The sequence below is a fragment of the Nymphalis io genome, chromosome 20 (genome assembly GCF_905147045.1).
Source record: "Nymphalis io chromosome 20, ilAglIoxx1.1, whole genome shotgun sequence".
Lineage (NCBI taxonomy): Eukaryota > Metazoa > Arthropoda > Insecta > Lepidoptera > Nymphalidae > Nymphalis > Nymphalis io.
The window spans coordinates 4,669,919-4,687,174 of NC_065907.1; the positions used below are offsets into that span (position 1 = coordinate 4,669,919).

At 30.5% G+C, this 17,256-nt stretch overlaps 1 protein-coding gene across 2 annotated transcripts in view; it reads left to right on the forward strand.

The window, feature by feature from the left end:
- Positions 1 to 12,477: 12,477 nt before the first annotated feature.
- Positions 12,478 to 17,256, forward strand: part of LOC126776564 (semaphorin-5B) — a 45,721-nt gene continuing 40,942 nt past the window's right edge. The window contains exon 1 of one of the 2 annotated variants that reach the window (XM_050499185.1): positions 12,478 to 12,922. The gene's annotated coding sequence lies outside the window, so the exon portion shown is untranslated. The remainder of the gene's footprint in view (positions 12,923 to 17,256) is intronic. The other variant, XM_050499183.1, reaches the window with a different exon arrangement.

Here is a 17,256-nt window from a genome sequence, read left to right on the forward strand (position 1 = left end):
GGCCGCCGTGGCTGGTTTGGAGGAACCTTATTAATAATAAAAAAATATATTTTTTCATATCTTGATCTCCACATAAATAAATAAAATAATTAGAATAAATTTCAAGAATGACAAATTGATATGAGAATCGAAATGAACATTAAGAATAAATATTTGCACAATACTCGCATATATAAAATTAAATATTTAAAACTAGGACGTTTTTGTTTTCGCCCACTGGTATGGGGAGGGTTTGCTTGTCTGTCCTTTTCAACCCTTGATACTGTGTATGTAAAACTTCATGATGATCTGCTCAGAAGTTAATATGTGAAAGCGTAACAAGCAAATTCACTTTCGCATTTATAATGATAGTAAGGAATCTGTTTATAAAGCAGAGTTTACAATAATGATTAGTCTTACCTTTGTTTACTTACTAATATTTTTTGAAGTAAGCTATGTTTATATTTGTATTAAAACTTTACACTTCAAAACTGTGAATGAAACTTGTGCAACTAAAAGCGTGAATTTCTTAAATAGGTCAGTTGGATTACCATAGTGCGAAAGTTCTAATTACTGAAATTAAGTCGTTAATCTGTTTAGTTCATTAACAAACGTATTTTAAAAGTTACATATTTTGTTCTATTTGGTGACAACAGTATGGTTTTTATATTATTTTTATTCCAATATGTAAATTAATCGAGCAGATAACCGTAGTAGTACGTAATCCCGAAAAGGAGAAAAAGTCCAATAACTTTTAAGACAAGCATTTGCTTCCTATAATTACTTTTCCATATGTCTTAAAAAACAATATTGCATTAAAATCTTTCATTACATTGAAGGTTGAATGTAAAATGCAGTATTCCGATCGCGCTCGCGATGTTTTTTTTTTATTTGCAGTGGGATGTCGTATAAGCAAAGGCTGGATATATGAAACTTTACTTAAGATAAACTAAAATATAAACTGACATATATTTAAAAACATTTAATATAACCTGATTTTAGTGTAGATTGATTTTGTACATGGATTAAATAGTATTGTTATGGAGATTGCTATGCACATTACAGCTGGATTTCATTTCAAATGATTTGTGTATGTTTTGTAATAAAAAAATATTACGCCTTTATGAATAAAAAAAATAGGTTTAATTGTTATGACTTATTAATATAAATATTTTTTCACAAATCTTATTTTTCTAACCTTTGCCTGTCAAAAACGTATAGTAAATTGTTGAAATGAAATAAAATAAAAAGTTGCTAGGTGATAACATTAATAAGTATGTTCAATCTTAATAGATTTTCTTGAATATTTCCGTGACTAATTTATTCTTATTGCAGTAGTCAGTTTGTGTGCGGGATAGTTCTACATTACAGAACCATACGTGGGTTCGTTACTTTACTGTCACTTATCTCATTACACGAGGGCTGTCATTTTCAAATAAATTAACCTAAAAGAGAATTTATCAAATCCCAGTGTTTGTTTTTAAATCGGGGTAATTTGAAGGGAAATTTTATCTCCTTATAATAATATTGTGTCCTCTCATTTTACTCCCAAGTCGAGTTGAAAATTAACTCATCATGAATCAAATTATATTCTATTTCAAATTAAAATAATCTCTATATCATATCGTTTTATTTTTACGTTATATTATTAAAAAAATTGGAAAAGATGGAAAATTCGAAAAGATGGCAACCCTATGGACTATACATCTAATAACACCTTATGTGCAATATTTTATCACAAGCACTCAGTGTGGCCCTGCGATAAAAATTTATACATACTTATTATATAATAAACATTATTTGTAATATTCAATAAAGACGTATACTGAATTTTATACAGCATTTTGACATACCACTTAGGACGTATAAGGGAAATAATGGCTCAAAAGTATACGATAAAGTTAAAATATAGGTGAATTTGTCATGTTTCGTGTGCATCTGCAAACCATCTTGCCATTTATATTATTTACTTAAAAGAGAAAGTGAACAAATAAAACGAAAAGTTTTCGTAACTATTATTTGTATTGTTTATGATTTTATTAAAAATAACACTCCAAATGCTCAGTAAACAATAAGTTTATAACAATATCTTATATATAATTCGGGACGTGTAGGTATACTACTTTCGGTAGTATGTGCGTTTCTTCTCACGTCTACAGCTCGGAAAGTATTTCTAAGGATTTTTTAATAAAATAAAAACCATACCAAACTTGTTTAAAACAAAGAAAGGAAAGCCTTGTTCGGTACAACGACAAAGTTATGTAATAAAATATAACAAAGCTATCGATACTTTATAAATTATCACACTGCACCCTAAATTAATCACTTAATTCTCTGTACATTACTTCGTGATGTCAAATTAGGTCTTTAAGGCTCAAGGTTGATCAACGTCAAAGTTGTTAACTCTGTAACACCGTTGTTTACTGGCATGTCAGTTTACTGATTAGAATGATAAGCGATGTATGATAACTAACGAGATAGAGCGATTACATGCACTCTAGTGTAGTAGTTTAGTATATAACGCTTCGAAGAATTGTTAACAAATTATATAGGTTGTTGTTTTCGTCGTAATTAATTTAATGAAAACATCGCGAGGATATCTGCATGTTTCATATGACTGAACTGTCCCACATGTGTAGTTACGGGTCGGTACAGCGAAGATGCGTGGCAGAATAGGATGACAATGGAACATTTTTTGAAAAAATGGAACTGTTTCATTGATAAAGGCATCTATGTGGTTTTTTTTTCAGATAAAAAAATATAAGCAATAACAATTGAGTATAATCTTTCATTAATATAAATATGACCTAAACCACTCATCAGATATTCTACCGCAAAACAACAATACTTGGTATTGTTGTGTTTCGGTTTGAAGGTAATTACAGGCACATAGAACATAACATCTTAGTTCACAAGGTTGGTGATGCATTGGCGATGTAAGCGATGGTTAACATTTCTTACAATACCAATGTTTATGGGCGTTGGTGACCACTCACCATTCCGCCTACCTATTCTATAATGAAAAACTAAATAAACTAACCAATGATGCAAGTTAAATAGGTGCTTGTAAAAATACTGTAATATTTGATTGGAATAATGCATTTTGTTTTCGATTGTATAACACCATTACTTTCACATCATTATATAACATTATATATGAAAATAAAATTTTTAAGTAACACTGATTGTATTAATTTTTTTTTAAATTGTGTTAACACCTTTTTCCAGTAAGTAATCGAAATTATATTATGATAAGAGTAACAAATGTGATTTATGCGTAACTTGTTTAAGTAGGATTAAATATATATATATATATCTTTATATTTTAATATAAACGTAACTAAAAATATGTTGGATGCTACTTTGTACAAGTTGTTGGATGTTGGCCGATTTGTCGAAATTCATCTCGTTGTTCTACTTAACGTAAACCATAAATAAAACAGAACAATGCTTTGTCAAAATTACATGTGACAGAAACAAAGCAATCACTTTGTAGCTTTTTACATTTTTAACAACTTTTATTATTTGGGTATCATATATTTTGTAGCAATGTTTCTACTTACTTTGTTAATTGCTTTTGATTAATGATCATGTCTCCGTAGATTTTTGTGAAGAAGTAACTCATTAAACATAAAAGGATAAATATTTTTGGTTAATACCGTGTTTTAAGACATGGCGCACAGAGAAAAAAAAATCCGCCTCATAAAATTATAAAAAAAAAGTACAATATTATGGTTAATTAAGAGTAGAAAGGTAACTAATAATGAGCTTTATGTACCTTGTATGATGTTCATTAGAACCTACTTCTTTAAGTTCCTTTAGAAATGTCAAATCAAAAGGTAACGAAAAGTGGTTACCGCTTATGAAAGGAGCAAAGGATACTGCCTAGATAAATTTTAAATGGTATAGTTTATTGTAAAATGTAGAATTTACTTATATAATGAGGCTACATAAATTCTTGGGTAAGTTTAGCATTCAGCGTTTATATGCGAAGGAGTTTTTTATTTGAGTTTGCTCTTAGAAAAACAGATACAAGCATTAAGTTTATTTATAAATGCGACGTTAATTAAGTTAAACACATTGAATGAAGTCAAACAAAATTGCGGTTAGCGACGAGAACCATTTAGGTTTCTCGTCTAATTGACGAGAAATGCTCTTAGTTGAAATATCTACCGCTGTGTATCGTTACGGTTACATGTCGTAAATACATCAAGAATCACCCTAAACAGGTAATAAAAATACAACAGGAATACTTCTACCTTTGTGAGAAATTATTTTATAAATTCGGGATATATCATCAATATCGGGATTATAGAATTTTGTCGTATTATTATTTGGGTGCCATTATAAATCGAAGTCAAAATATACTTTATTCGTTCAAGCAGCACTTTTAAATAGTATTCTACAAGAACAAATAAAACGAAATTTTAATAATTCTAATGTAAATTGTACTAAGAAGAAACCTCGTTGTTGCAATCAAATGATATTTTAATATCCTATTGAAAATCAACGAATACTAACTACGCAATTTTATCAAAAAATAATAGTTACTTTATTGTCTATCCATTTTTTTAAATTGAAATTTTAATGTATTTTTTGCATACTTTGCACACGTCTTACGTGTATATTACATTTTTTTACATATGTGTCTAGATTATTCATTTAATTTTGCGCTCATTTCGTTTTATCGCCAAGATGGAAAATATTACTTGAAGAATTTCATTAAAGATGGAGAAAACACGAAAAAGAGATGTATTGCTTCCACGTAAAGGGCATTTATTCAAGATATAAATATAAATATTTAAAAAAAAAACATTTTAAAATAATAGATTAAAGTAACTAAATGGTTAATGGCGTCTTTTACATTAACGATAAAGACCAAGACGTACATTTTAGAATTCAATTAATATTTGGAAAAAAAGATCTAAAATGGTGTTATTTCAGTTAAGTATGCCAAATATTTAACCTAACTAGTCACTGTTGCTTAATGCTTAATACAATTTTAAGTTTTTGCATTATAGACTGCGAAAATTGTTTAAAGTATTTATTCATCCCATGTACTTCGTTTATCACATACATAAAAGCTATTACCATAAAACCGTAGCAAGTTCATCACAATATGATGATAAAGCCTTTGCTTCATTAAAGTTTAATACTGTTTAACTATCTTGAAATATATTCAAACTATAAACATAGTATTAATTAATAATGTACGAAATCTCTTTGCAAACACATGCGTCGTAAGTTTATCATTGTTTAGCTTAATTAAATTAGAATAAATTTAATGTAAACAGGTTAAGCAAACATACGTAATAAGCTGTTATTTTAAACGATCTTCAAACCAATAAGTAAATTATATAATTTGAAATTATTTAAACGGAATAATGTACTATGTATTAAAGCATAAATATAGTTTCTTATATTAGGGTCCCGTGTACAAGTTTGTTCTTTATATACAGAGTATAAAAATGATTATGTCTTTATGTTTTGTTAGTATAATATCAAGATATGGTTTCACGGTAAGAAATGTATATACATATATACAACGCTACTTTTAAAGCATTCAATTAATTAGTAAAAAGTTTGATAAGTAACTAGAGGCTGGCCAGGCAGGCGGCTGCTTGAAGCCACACCACCTGGGGCGCATGGGGCGCAGATCCACCTGTAGTCCGTTGGGACACAGACATATACAAATAAAATAAACTAGCATTTAAGAAGGATAAGTAAGAAGTACTTTATGCTTAAATTAATTACACTTAGCTTAAATTAAGTAATAGTGACGTTTCTCTTTCTAGAAAATAAGTATCGGGGAGTGAAATTGAAATCTTACTAGAAGCGCTCATGACTATCGCTACTGCCATTAAGTATCATAACATTATTACTGTTTTCAATTCAAATTTAATTTTTATTACCTTTTACATTTACAGTAGGGTTATATTAACCCTACATTACTCTAGGCATACTCTAGTACATTATTCTAGGCTTTATTCAAATATTTACTAAGAGTTAGAAGTAAGAGATAATGTAACAAGAAAAAAAATATTTTCTTGCTACAATTATATCTTACAAGACAGGTATAGCCGCATTACTTATTCAAACACAAGTTGGTTGTACAACGAGAAGAAATGTCATGTCTAGAAAAACTATTTTTATACTAACATGAAGTGTTTATTTATAATTTTAAATATTTGTAGTATTTATGTATTTTATACAATTACAAGTAAAGTGTTGTTAGGCACGATAATTATAGGTTTGTTAGCTGACAGTGCGCATATAGATCGATTTCTGATTAATATTTATAATCTAGACGTGAGACTCGGCCAGCCGGCGCCCGTGGAGATTTATGTTCACGCCAGTATTCGGACGTTTACGATTGGTTAGAGTTTTGTGCAATACCGATGACTGGATTACTTTTATCGATCAATATGTCTAACAAAACATTCATGAATTTTCCACTATAAGATTTGATAGCATTTGGCAATTAAAATTAATTTATTCAATGTATGATGCAATGCATTTCATGCAAAATTCATCATTGATAGTCAAAGTAAAAACAAAACACTGGTACGAAAGAGAAAATATCTGGGAAGAACCGACGGAAGAAACATGGCAGATTTTTTTGTCTAGTATTGTATTTTTTTTTAAACTTTCAATAAAACAATAAAATTGCTAGGAGACGGAAGTTTCATTTCCAAAGTGTGCATCATCCATGATATTACTAATTGTATAATGACCGTTGCACACAAACATTTCGTAACATTTTTTTTTTATTTAAAAACATTTTGAATGCTTTATGGATTCCTGTTGTAAAAACGTATACATTAACAAAAGAGTTATTGAAGAAATACGATACTTATATTAAAAAAAAATGTTGAAAATTAGTATATATAATGTGTAGTAGAATTATGTTAATTTAATTATAAGCATTAATATATCTTTAGTATATTTAAAATTAACATTAGTCTGAATATTTATAATCAGAGCTTAATATACCGATAACCTTTTCAAGACGTCGCTGGTAACATCGTATCACGTTTGACCTAATTTCGGGTTTGTGTTATCCAACTATCAAGTTCATTAGTTTCAATCGCTATCATTTATTATTTTAAAGACTAAAAAACTGTAGTTTCCAGTTAATCATTTATTGGTCAATTGAGCTACAACACATGTATATATATTGTATTACACGAGTTACTAAAATAACACTCAAATAACACACAATTATTTTGAACTGTGTTACGGTGTTACGTCATCGTATTTTATTATCAGCAGCCGCTTCGCATTAACTTTTCAATCAAATTATAATTAATAACAAAGTGCTTACAGTTCAACATAAAAATTATCTGCTAGTTTTTTAACTCAATTTATATTAGGCGAGCACTCAAAAATGATAGGAATGATTTGAATAAGATATATGAATATACTTACTGTTAAGTTAGGTGATAAAAAATATTATTTATTTGACAATATTGATTTTTTTATAAGTGCTTGTCACCGGCACTAAAAGGTATGCAAAGTTTCTTCTAAATCGGAAGAGTAGAACGGGTTTACAATTCATTTGTAAATTTGACCCATAGATACCAACAGTGACGTTCAATTAAAGCTTGTTGCTGTGCAAATACCACGTTTTTCCATGTGAATGGCGGAATTTTAACTGCCTACAGGTTTCCCCACGATATCGTTCTTGACCGCTGAGCACGAGATGTATTATAAACACAAATTGAGCACGACAATTCCGTTGTTAGTGTTTTGACTTCAACTCGTGACCTTTAGTTGAAATTCACGTGCTTTAAGAAGTGGTAATTTAAAATCAAATGAGATAAAAACATTCGCTGAATGATCTATTTGCCTGTACAGTGCTAATTAATCGTACAACACGCCCCGCGATTTTTTGTACAATCTCGTAATATTATTAAAATTACTGTGTAAACTGTAAAAGGAAATATTTATCTATTGTATTTAGATAGCTTCAAATTAATATGCTATAGAAGAAGAGATATAGAATACTTTAAAATGTTGTAAACGCTTTAGTGCGATTCTTTAAGTACTCACTTCATTACTGGTCCGTGAAATGTTGACAACCGACTTATGGTAATATACTTAGGTCCTATTTTGTTGCGTGTATTCTTGAAATGTTATAACTCTGCGGTGACTTTCGAGTTTGTTCTTATAAAAGGGCACTACTGTATTGAAAAGAGTCGTTACTTTAATAAATAATGTTTTCATTGCTTAAAATTAACAAATGTAAAAAAATAAATGCATAAAGGTGAGTACATATTATCGAATTGTATTCATTATTCATCAACTGCTTATTAGTATCTCATTATGTAACATGATATTTCTGTGACACTGCATTGCACCTGGAAAGCGTTTGTTTACAACGGTGTATTTACCAAGCTTTACTTTGAAATTTAAGACGTATTATATTCGACGCTGTAGATATTAACAAGAGTAGTGATAGTTCAGAAGAAATATTGTGTGGATTTTTAATATCACGGGTTCATATCTGGTTAAGCACAACGTTAGTTTTAATATAATTAATTTGTGTTTTTTAATCGGCATTTGTTCTGTGGTGTAGGAAAACAACACGAGGAAACATGCCGGATAAAATTATTTTGTTGTTGATATACAAACCGTAGTGTGCAGCATGGTGGAAGAAGCTACAAACGTTCTCTTTAAAATGAGAAGAGGTCTTATACCACTGCACATTTGTAGGTCGATATTTCAGTGATAATGAGGTATAAGGCTTTTTGCAAGCCTGTCTGGGTAGGTACCACCCGGTCATCAGCTATTCTACCAAACAGCAAAACTAAGTATTGTTGTGTTCCGCCTTGAAGGGTGAGTGAGTCAGTGTAACTACAGGCACAAGGGACATAACATCGTAGTTCTTATAGGTCACATTGGCAATGTTAGGAATGGTTTTCTTACAGCTCTAATGTCTATGAGCGGTGATGACCGCATACCATCAGGTGTTTGCTTACGTGCAAACGGGCCAATACAACGGGCTTATCCATTTCATAAAAAAATGTAAATACATATATTTTTTATATTATGGTAATTAATTCGTAAAAGTTATTGTTATTTAAACATATAATTGCGTAAAAACATTTGTAAAGGTGCGGAAAGTATATTATTTAAAAGAAATTACTTGTTTTTTAGCATCTAAAGATACCAGTTGTCCTTATCGTGCTGACTATAAAACGAGACTTGCAGACTTTAAAATAATATCGCTCGAAAAGTGCCGTAAAATGAATGGTATTTTGATTTTATATAAACTGTTTCACGATGAAATATCATTGCCTGAATTACTCCAGCATATCCTAGCAGACCTAGCAGTTCCTCGTATTATTCCAAGACATCCAATTAAAAAATTTATTAGGATTTTTAAATTGTTATTTAGGTTAGTTTGGTTTATATATATTTTTTGTTATAATGGTGAATGTTGTTTACGCCTTTACTGACGTATCACGTCGTAAGATCTGTTTAAGTTGTTAATTTTAAGTGTTTAGTGATAAGTAGATTGTGTTACTATGTCAATAAATAAATAAATAAATTATTATATTACGACGTACTGCTACATACGTGATGCATCGAGTAGGTACGATTTACACGGTAGTTGGTACATTATTTTCGGTGCATATCCACAATAATATATGAAAATAACAAGTACCTACATTAAGTAATAAATATATAAAATATTTGACGTACACCCATATATATTGCATAAAACATATTATTGTAACCATATAAAATGAAATGAATTTGTTTGCTAAATATGCACGAAACTGTCCTTCGATTTAATTAAAATATTTAAAAATATGTCGTGAACGCAAGAACATTTATTTCTGACACAACACGACGGTCAATATATTTTAAATATGAGATTACCTAATCTTTAATAATTCAATATTTTACGTAGGTAGGTGCTATAACATGATCTTTTGTGTAAAAATATTTTAATTAGTAACTAATAGATTGCAAAAATGTGCTTTTAATTGGTATCGATAATATCAAAGTCGTCGATTAATATTCTGGTAACAGCCTGTTAATGTCCCACTGCTAGGCTAAGGCCTCCTCTCTCCCTTTTGAGGAGAAGGTTTGGAGCTTATTCCACCACGCTGCTCCAATGCGGGTTGGTAGAATACACATGTGACATAATTTCAATGAAATTAGATACATGCAGGTTTCCTCACGATGTTTTCCTTCACCGTCAAGCACGAGATGAATTATAATCACAAATTAAGATTAAGCACATGAAAATTCAGTGGTGCTTGCCCGGGTTTGAACCCACGATCGTCGGTTAAGATTCACGTGTTCTAACCACTAGGCCATCTCGGCGATTAATATTACATTATTTTTATTTAATTTGAGAGCCGAGATAGCCAGGGGCTAGAACTCGTGAATTTTAACCAAAGATTGCGGATTCAAATCCAGACAAAATATCGTGAAAATCTGCATTATGAAATCATCATATGTATGTATATATGTATTTAGATACAAACACGTATTTGAGCACTGTGGTCGAACGAGGAAAGGAGCTCTTGGCCCAGCCGTGGTACATATAATAGCCTATAAATGTCTGTAATGTTTGTTTTAATAAAATTAATAATAGAACCGAACTACATAGCTACTGAAATATAATGATATATAGCATAGCTTAAAACGGTTAAACAATTTCTATCGACTGTATCACGGCGAGTGCTCTGAGGAATTATTCTCTCTAATTCCTGCTTCCCCCTTCCTTCTTAAGTCCACGCGAGCTGGTTCTCGATGTCACCGCCTAACTGTGACATCAATTCCATCGCGAACAAAGAAATTTGGCAACTCCTTTCTTTGTCGCACTTCCAAAAAATGGAATTCCTTACCAGCTCACGTGTTCCCCTCCTCTTACAACCCGGGTTCCTTCAAACGAGGCGTGAAGAGGCATCTTGCGGGCCGGCAAGGCGAAGGCAGCTAGTGCAGAACGTTTTTCCCGTCTGTACTGGCCGTCGTCGCGTTTGGACTCTACTACCACTTACCATCAGGTGGAGTAGAGTCATTTGCCCTCCCGGCGAATATAAAAAAAAAAAAAAAAACAAGGAAAAAACTAATTTCCTACAGATAGGTAGGTACTTAAACAAAAACGCGAAATCCCCTAGTTTTTGCATTTTGTCCAAATAAGGCACATGATTTCACGTTTGCCCTCATTTCATATCATATAAGGGGTCATTCACAAGGCTATTGTAATTTAAATAATTATGCAATAACTATATAATATTATAATAATAACTTATAAAGGCATATGCAACTTTTAATCCTTTTACATGCTATAAAAACATATTGCATGTTTCATCATATTTTTTGATTAACCAAAATGACTAAAAAGAAGTTATTTAGACTAATGTTCATTCTTATCGATACTGCTGGAATTTAAATGTGCAACAGGAAATAATTTTGTGGATTCCATGCATATTTTTATAATTCAACCTATGTTTAAAGTGATTAGCCGTTAAGTATGTTAAGTCTTTTAGGGAGAACTTGAGGTCTTACAATAAGTCTAAAATAAGGTATTATTTTATATTTAGTCCGTAGGTATATTGGTATTAACTTAATAAAAAAAACAATGTGGTTTATTTATTAAGAAAATTAATAACGTGACAATATTTTGTTTGATAACATTGACATATGCGAAGTTACCTAATAAAAACATAAACCCATTTTGTAGAATCCATTGACGCTTACCATATTAAAAAGTTACTAAATTTTGACCAAGATGTTCGATGTATTCTTCACAAAATATTGTTTTCTTAAGCTTGGTTTGTGGTGTACGAGTTGACGGAGGTAAGCATAGCGGTCGGTGGCCGCAAGGACGTCGCTGCGCGGGCGGTGAGCGTTCGGTCTTACCATGTGTGCGTGCATCTCCGGTACGCCTTCGGAGGTTAAGCGGGGAGAGACATTGTGATTTAATGTTGCCATTAGTGCAATATGTCCCATAATTAGTGGTAAAATTTTGGATAATAGTTGAATTCAAAATGTATTTATATTCCCAGTATCTCTGTCATACCTACTTCTATTAATTATGAAACGTTGTATTGAATTAAAAAAATATTAGTATTTATTACTATTTAGAAGAATTTTATTGGTAATAAAAATGTAATGTTACCAAAATATAAAAAATATATGTATATTTTTTATATTTTGGTAATTTCGTAAAAGTAATAGTTATTTAAACATATAATTGCGTAATAAACATGCGTAAATATGCGGAAAGTACATATTTTTTAAAAAAAATACCCGTTTATTAGCATTTAAGGAAACCAGCTGTCCGTCTTATCATCAACAGTAAATACGATTTTAAATATTAATTTAATATTTGACTCAAATAAAAAATGTGGTTTCGTACTTTTATCATATTATCAATTTATTATCGAATGGAATCCGTTTGCGCACATGCTAGCAACATTATCTTGTCGTCCAAGATTACGCTGCGAGGCAGCCAGGCAGGCCGCGCATATTCATTCACGCACACTGCTACGTAGTTTGTTAAGCGTGTGGCGCGGTCTGCAACTTTTATTGTTTTTTTTTCAACTTCTCAACAAGCCAACCACTTGTTTGGACGTCTTTTACCTGCGTGTGCTTAAAATTTGTAAACTTTTAGGCATTTTGTACGTAATAGTTGCGATTAAATAGTGCATATAGAAGTTTTTTAGTTATAAAACTCGAAGTGAAAACTCCGAAAGACCAGCTGTTGTAACCAACGGCAATAGCCTCGTTTAATGTCAACAAATAAATAAACAGTGATCGGGACAAGTTGCGTTCGAAACAAAAAAGTATTGTGATGAATTATACAATGGTCTAAACTGGAAATCCAGGACGAGAATGGACTTCGTTCATCGCTATTGGAACGTGAATTTCGTAGCGAGAGTGGCGGCTTCACCCACATAACATTTATGGTAAGTAAAAAGTTTCATGTTTTGTTTCGTAACAACCAACTTTTTCGCGAGACGTTACATGTTTTTTATTTTGTTTTATTTTAAGATGCATCCGTTTTTATATCATGTATTTTATTATAGGCTCGATTAAAAGTTGTGCGAACAGGTCGTGATAGTTTGCGAAATGACGGTAGGTAAAAGAAACCCACGCAAATAATATGTTACTTAAACTTTTCTATGGGAGTGATAGTTTAAATAATTATGTTTCACGTAATGACACGATATTATTTTAAAAGAAATAGAGTTAGTTATTCTATTATATAAATTTTCATGTTTTCATGCGTTTATGACTTTGGTTACTCGATATATTTTTGTTTTCTGTTCCTGTTTTTATTTTCTATAGCTTTTAAAATTTAAGTAACATAATATTTGCGACCACAAGTACAATACAGAGAATTCCATTAATAATTATGGTAGTAAAAATAAAACAAATGGGATGTATCTACGTATATGTTCATTTGATAGAATATATTTTATATATTTTTAACACATTTCAGGTAATATTTAATTCAAAATTTAATTATTCTCGAGTAACCATATATATTTTTATGACTTCTATCCATACAACTGTGACTTGACTTCTATCCAAACTTTTGTCAATAATATAACTGTTTGACTAACAAAGTAAATTCACTTGTTGTAAAATCATATTAATGTTTTACTAACAAATTAAATTTTCTCATAGTAAACTCATATTAATATGGGTATGCCTATACTGTATGTGTATGCATGATTTGACATCTTACTCATACATATAAAGAATGAATGCTTGTTTCATTTTCTATGCTTTCGATTTAAATACAAACAAATCTAATAAATAAAAATGTTATCTACCATACCCTTTATAGGTTTTTTTTTTTAATAAAATTAAATAGCAAATTATGACAAAAATAATAACCTAACCTAATAAAACCTATATCACATAATAAGTTAAATTAATAATCACTAAAGCTTTAGTATTAATATTTAAATATAATATAGTAAATATATAATTATTTATGTTATTTGTATAATTATTCTTGTAAGCAATTTTTCTTTCTTTTTTTAAATTATTATTTTGTGCTTGTGTGATACATTAAAAAATATTTTGATTTATTGATTTATACTTAGAGGCAACATAAAACAGATGTGTTGCTACAAACAAAATTTCACAAGAAAAAGGTCACATTTAAATAAATAATGATACAAAATAAAAGTGATGCTTCAGTATTAGTAATGTCTTCATTGACGGAACAATACAATAGTATGTTAAGATTATGAACATCTCTCAAGTAGACAGTTCAAACGCATGCAAATTGCTTGCAATGAATACAATACGAAATCATTACAGCAGGCCGAGCTGCAATTTAGATGAGGCCAAACTAATGATTTGGATTGTAAATAGGCAGTGTGAAAGTCAAGTACTTAATTCATTTTTTAAATAAGTATATAAGTATTACTCTCAATTGCTTGAGACTTGCAGCACTGACTTATAATTTTTTTTTAAATATTACTTTTATCTATTAAAACTAATGTTTAAAAAAATCAAATTTTATATTTCTTTAAAAGCACTTGAATTGTGAGGTTAAATTAACAAATTAATTGAATCTACCATAAAACTACCATGGCTTTGGAATGTAAGAATATAATTTGCTAAATTAAATATTTGATGTAGTTTTAAAATATCAACTTTTTCCAGGAACTCAATTCACAACTTTCTAATTGACTTAAATTTAGAGTTGTATTAAACTTGCTACATAGTTTATCTAGAATTATTTGAGTGCTTATGTAACTTTGAAAACATAATATATGTTAATTAATATTATTAAAAAATCTTACTAATTAATTTTAATTAATACAAATTAAGAAATGAGAGGTGACATAAAAAAATAATATTTACATTTACAATGTGAGTTTTAAAGAAAAGTTTTATATATTTTAATTCAGTTGGAATATTTTTACAATTTTTCAAATATATGAGGAATATATATTAATAGATACTTTTATTCTATTTATAGCATAATATTATTTACTGATAATGAACTGAATGTTTGTCTGTATTATCGGTATTGTCAAATACCTACTTTTCTAATAATGAAAATAGTTATTTAAAAATACTGTAATGAAATAATATCAAAATAGTTTGATAAGTATGTTTTCTTCTTCCTGTGTACTTGTTTCCCTTTACTGTATTTAAACAACGAATGGATAACGGAACAATAAAACATCTCATTAGCTTTTTTTTCTGAACTTGCAAACAATAGAATTATCAAAATAACTCAAATACTTAACTTCTTATGTTATCATTTTGAATAACTTGCAATGAAGTGTGTCATAGTTTTGATAACAACTTTCTTCTTGATAACAACTATGAAAAAAGTTGGTTTTAATTGATTTTTAAAATCTGTTATTTCTTAAATATTAATATATTTTAAATTTCGAAATAATTCAGGAAAAAACGTATCAATTTGGTAAGTATTTCAAATCAAGAAGTAACAAAAATTAATAACGATTATGAGGCCCCCCCACCTAAAACACATTCCGCTCCGGGCACATGTCCCCTTGGTATAGGATAAATACGCAACTGGCTCATGTTATGTGTAAAGTAAAGATAACAAATAAACACAAAAATAAACTCTTTATATAAGCAAATAGTATAAATTAAGCGCATAATATTTCCAACTTATCCCACCCGTGTTGCATCGCATGTAATAACAAATAGGACGACCTAAGTGCTAGGTTTCGAGCAATAAATAATTCCTAACCTAAGTCCAGTTTCATTGAACTCCACCTTGAACCAATACCGGTTCTGCTAAGAGCTTGACCTTTGGAACCCTATCATTTATGGTCTACGCTCCATATGGAGACGAGAGCTAAAATAACTTATTTAACTACGACACGTTATCATACGACTATTTAGTTTTATTCGAATTTATTGAAATGGCCTAGTGGTTACAACTTGTGAATCCTAACCGAAGTTATCGGGTGCAAACCCGGGCTGAGTTCTCACGTGCTTAATTTTTGGTTATAATCTGTTACTGTCACCTGTTTACTAACCAGCACCGGAGCAGCGTGGTAGAAGCTCGAGACTTTCTCTTCTTTTTTTTTTATATTCGCCGGGATGGCAAATGACTCTACTCCACCTGATGGTAAGTGGTAGTAGAGTCCAAACGCGACGACGGCCAGTACAGTCGGGAAGAATGTTCTGTACTAGCCGTCCCCGCCTTGCCGGTCCGCAAGATGCCTCTTCACGCCTCGAGGAGAGGAGGTCTTAGTCCAGCTGTGGATCAGTTAAAGGCTGTTACTTTACCCATTTTTAACTTTTTAAAGTAAGAAATTTCGAAGAACGATACTTCGGATTGTAATTTATCATATCAATAATGTATAAGGCTTATTTTTGCTACTGGAGTTTAGTATATAAGCGACATGTGTTCAGCTTTATCACTACACCGTGATTGTAATAATCTCTTCATAAATTTTATCTAATGTTCATCAATTTTATCGCAATTTATCATCTACGAGTTTACCGATGTATGTTCAGTTTAATTTTTTTTCTTTTACGCATTACATTAACTGACAAGGAACTGTCCTCTATCATGCTTCTTGTCTATCATAATTTTAAATGCTTTCTAAATACAGATTGGACATATTTCCATTTGTTATATGAGTAAATAAAGTAAATTTTCCCGTTTCCTACTTTTTATAGCATGTAAAACGAGAATAGAAGTTTTTTTATTGAGCGACTGGCGCTGACTGTACTATAAAGGTAGTTTATTACCCGCCCAATAAAGCTTGAATGCGTCCGTGATCTTAACCAGACAAGCTTTGGTCGTAGGGTTCATCGTTAGCTACATGTTCCGAGTAACAGTAGCTCCTTGTTTTGGATGGTTCTCTTGTGAGAGACTATTGTTCTCTATACTATAGGTACTCAATGCCAACTTATGCGATATGTGTTCATTGTGACCGACATGCTTGCAGGCACGTAGCTTTGTACTGTCAAGGAAAGAAGTGTTTGGTTTAAGTTGCCAATTTTATTTGCTTAGCGAATTACGAGAGGTTTTACGAGACTAACTTAGTTTGAGTAAAATGCATTGTATCATCACGTTCTCTTTATTTATGTCCTTATAACATGTTAAGAAATTGTGTGAAAGTATTTAGTACGCAAAAAAATAAGCGATTGATCTTTATTAATGTTACGTATTCCAATAACGGTTAGGGTTAGTTAGGGTTTCCTTTATTTATTTTCAGAAGTCATCATTCATTTAACAAACGTTAAAATGACAGACATAATTTACATATACAAACAATTTCATTAAGCTGCTTATTA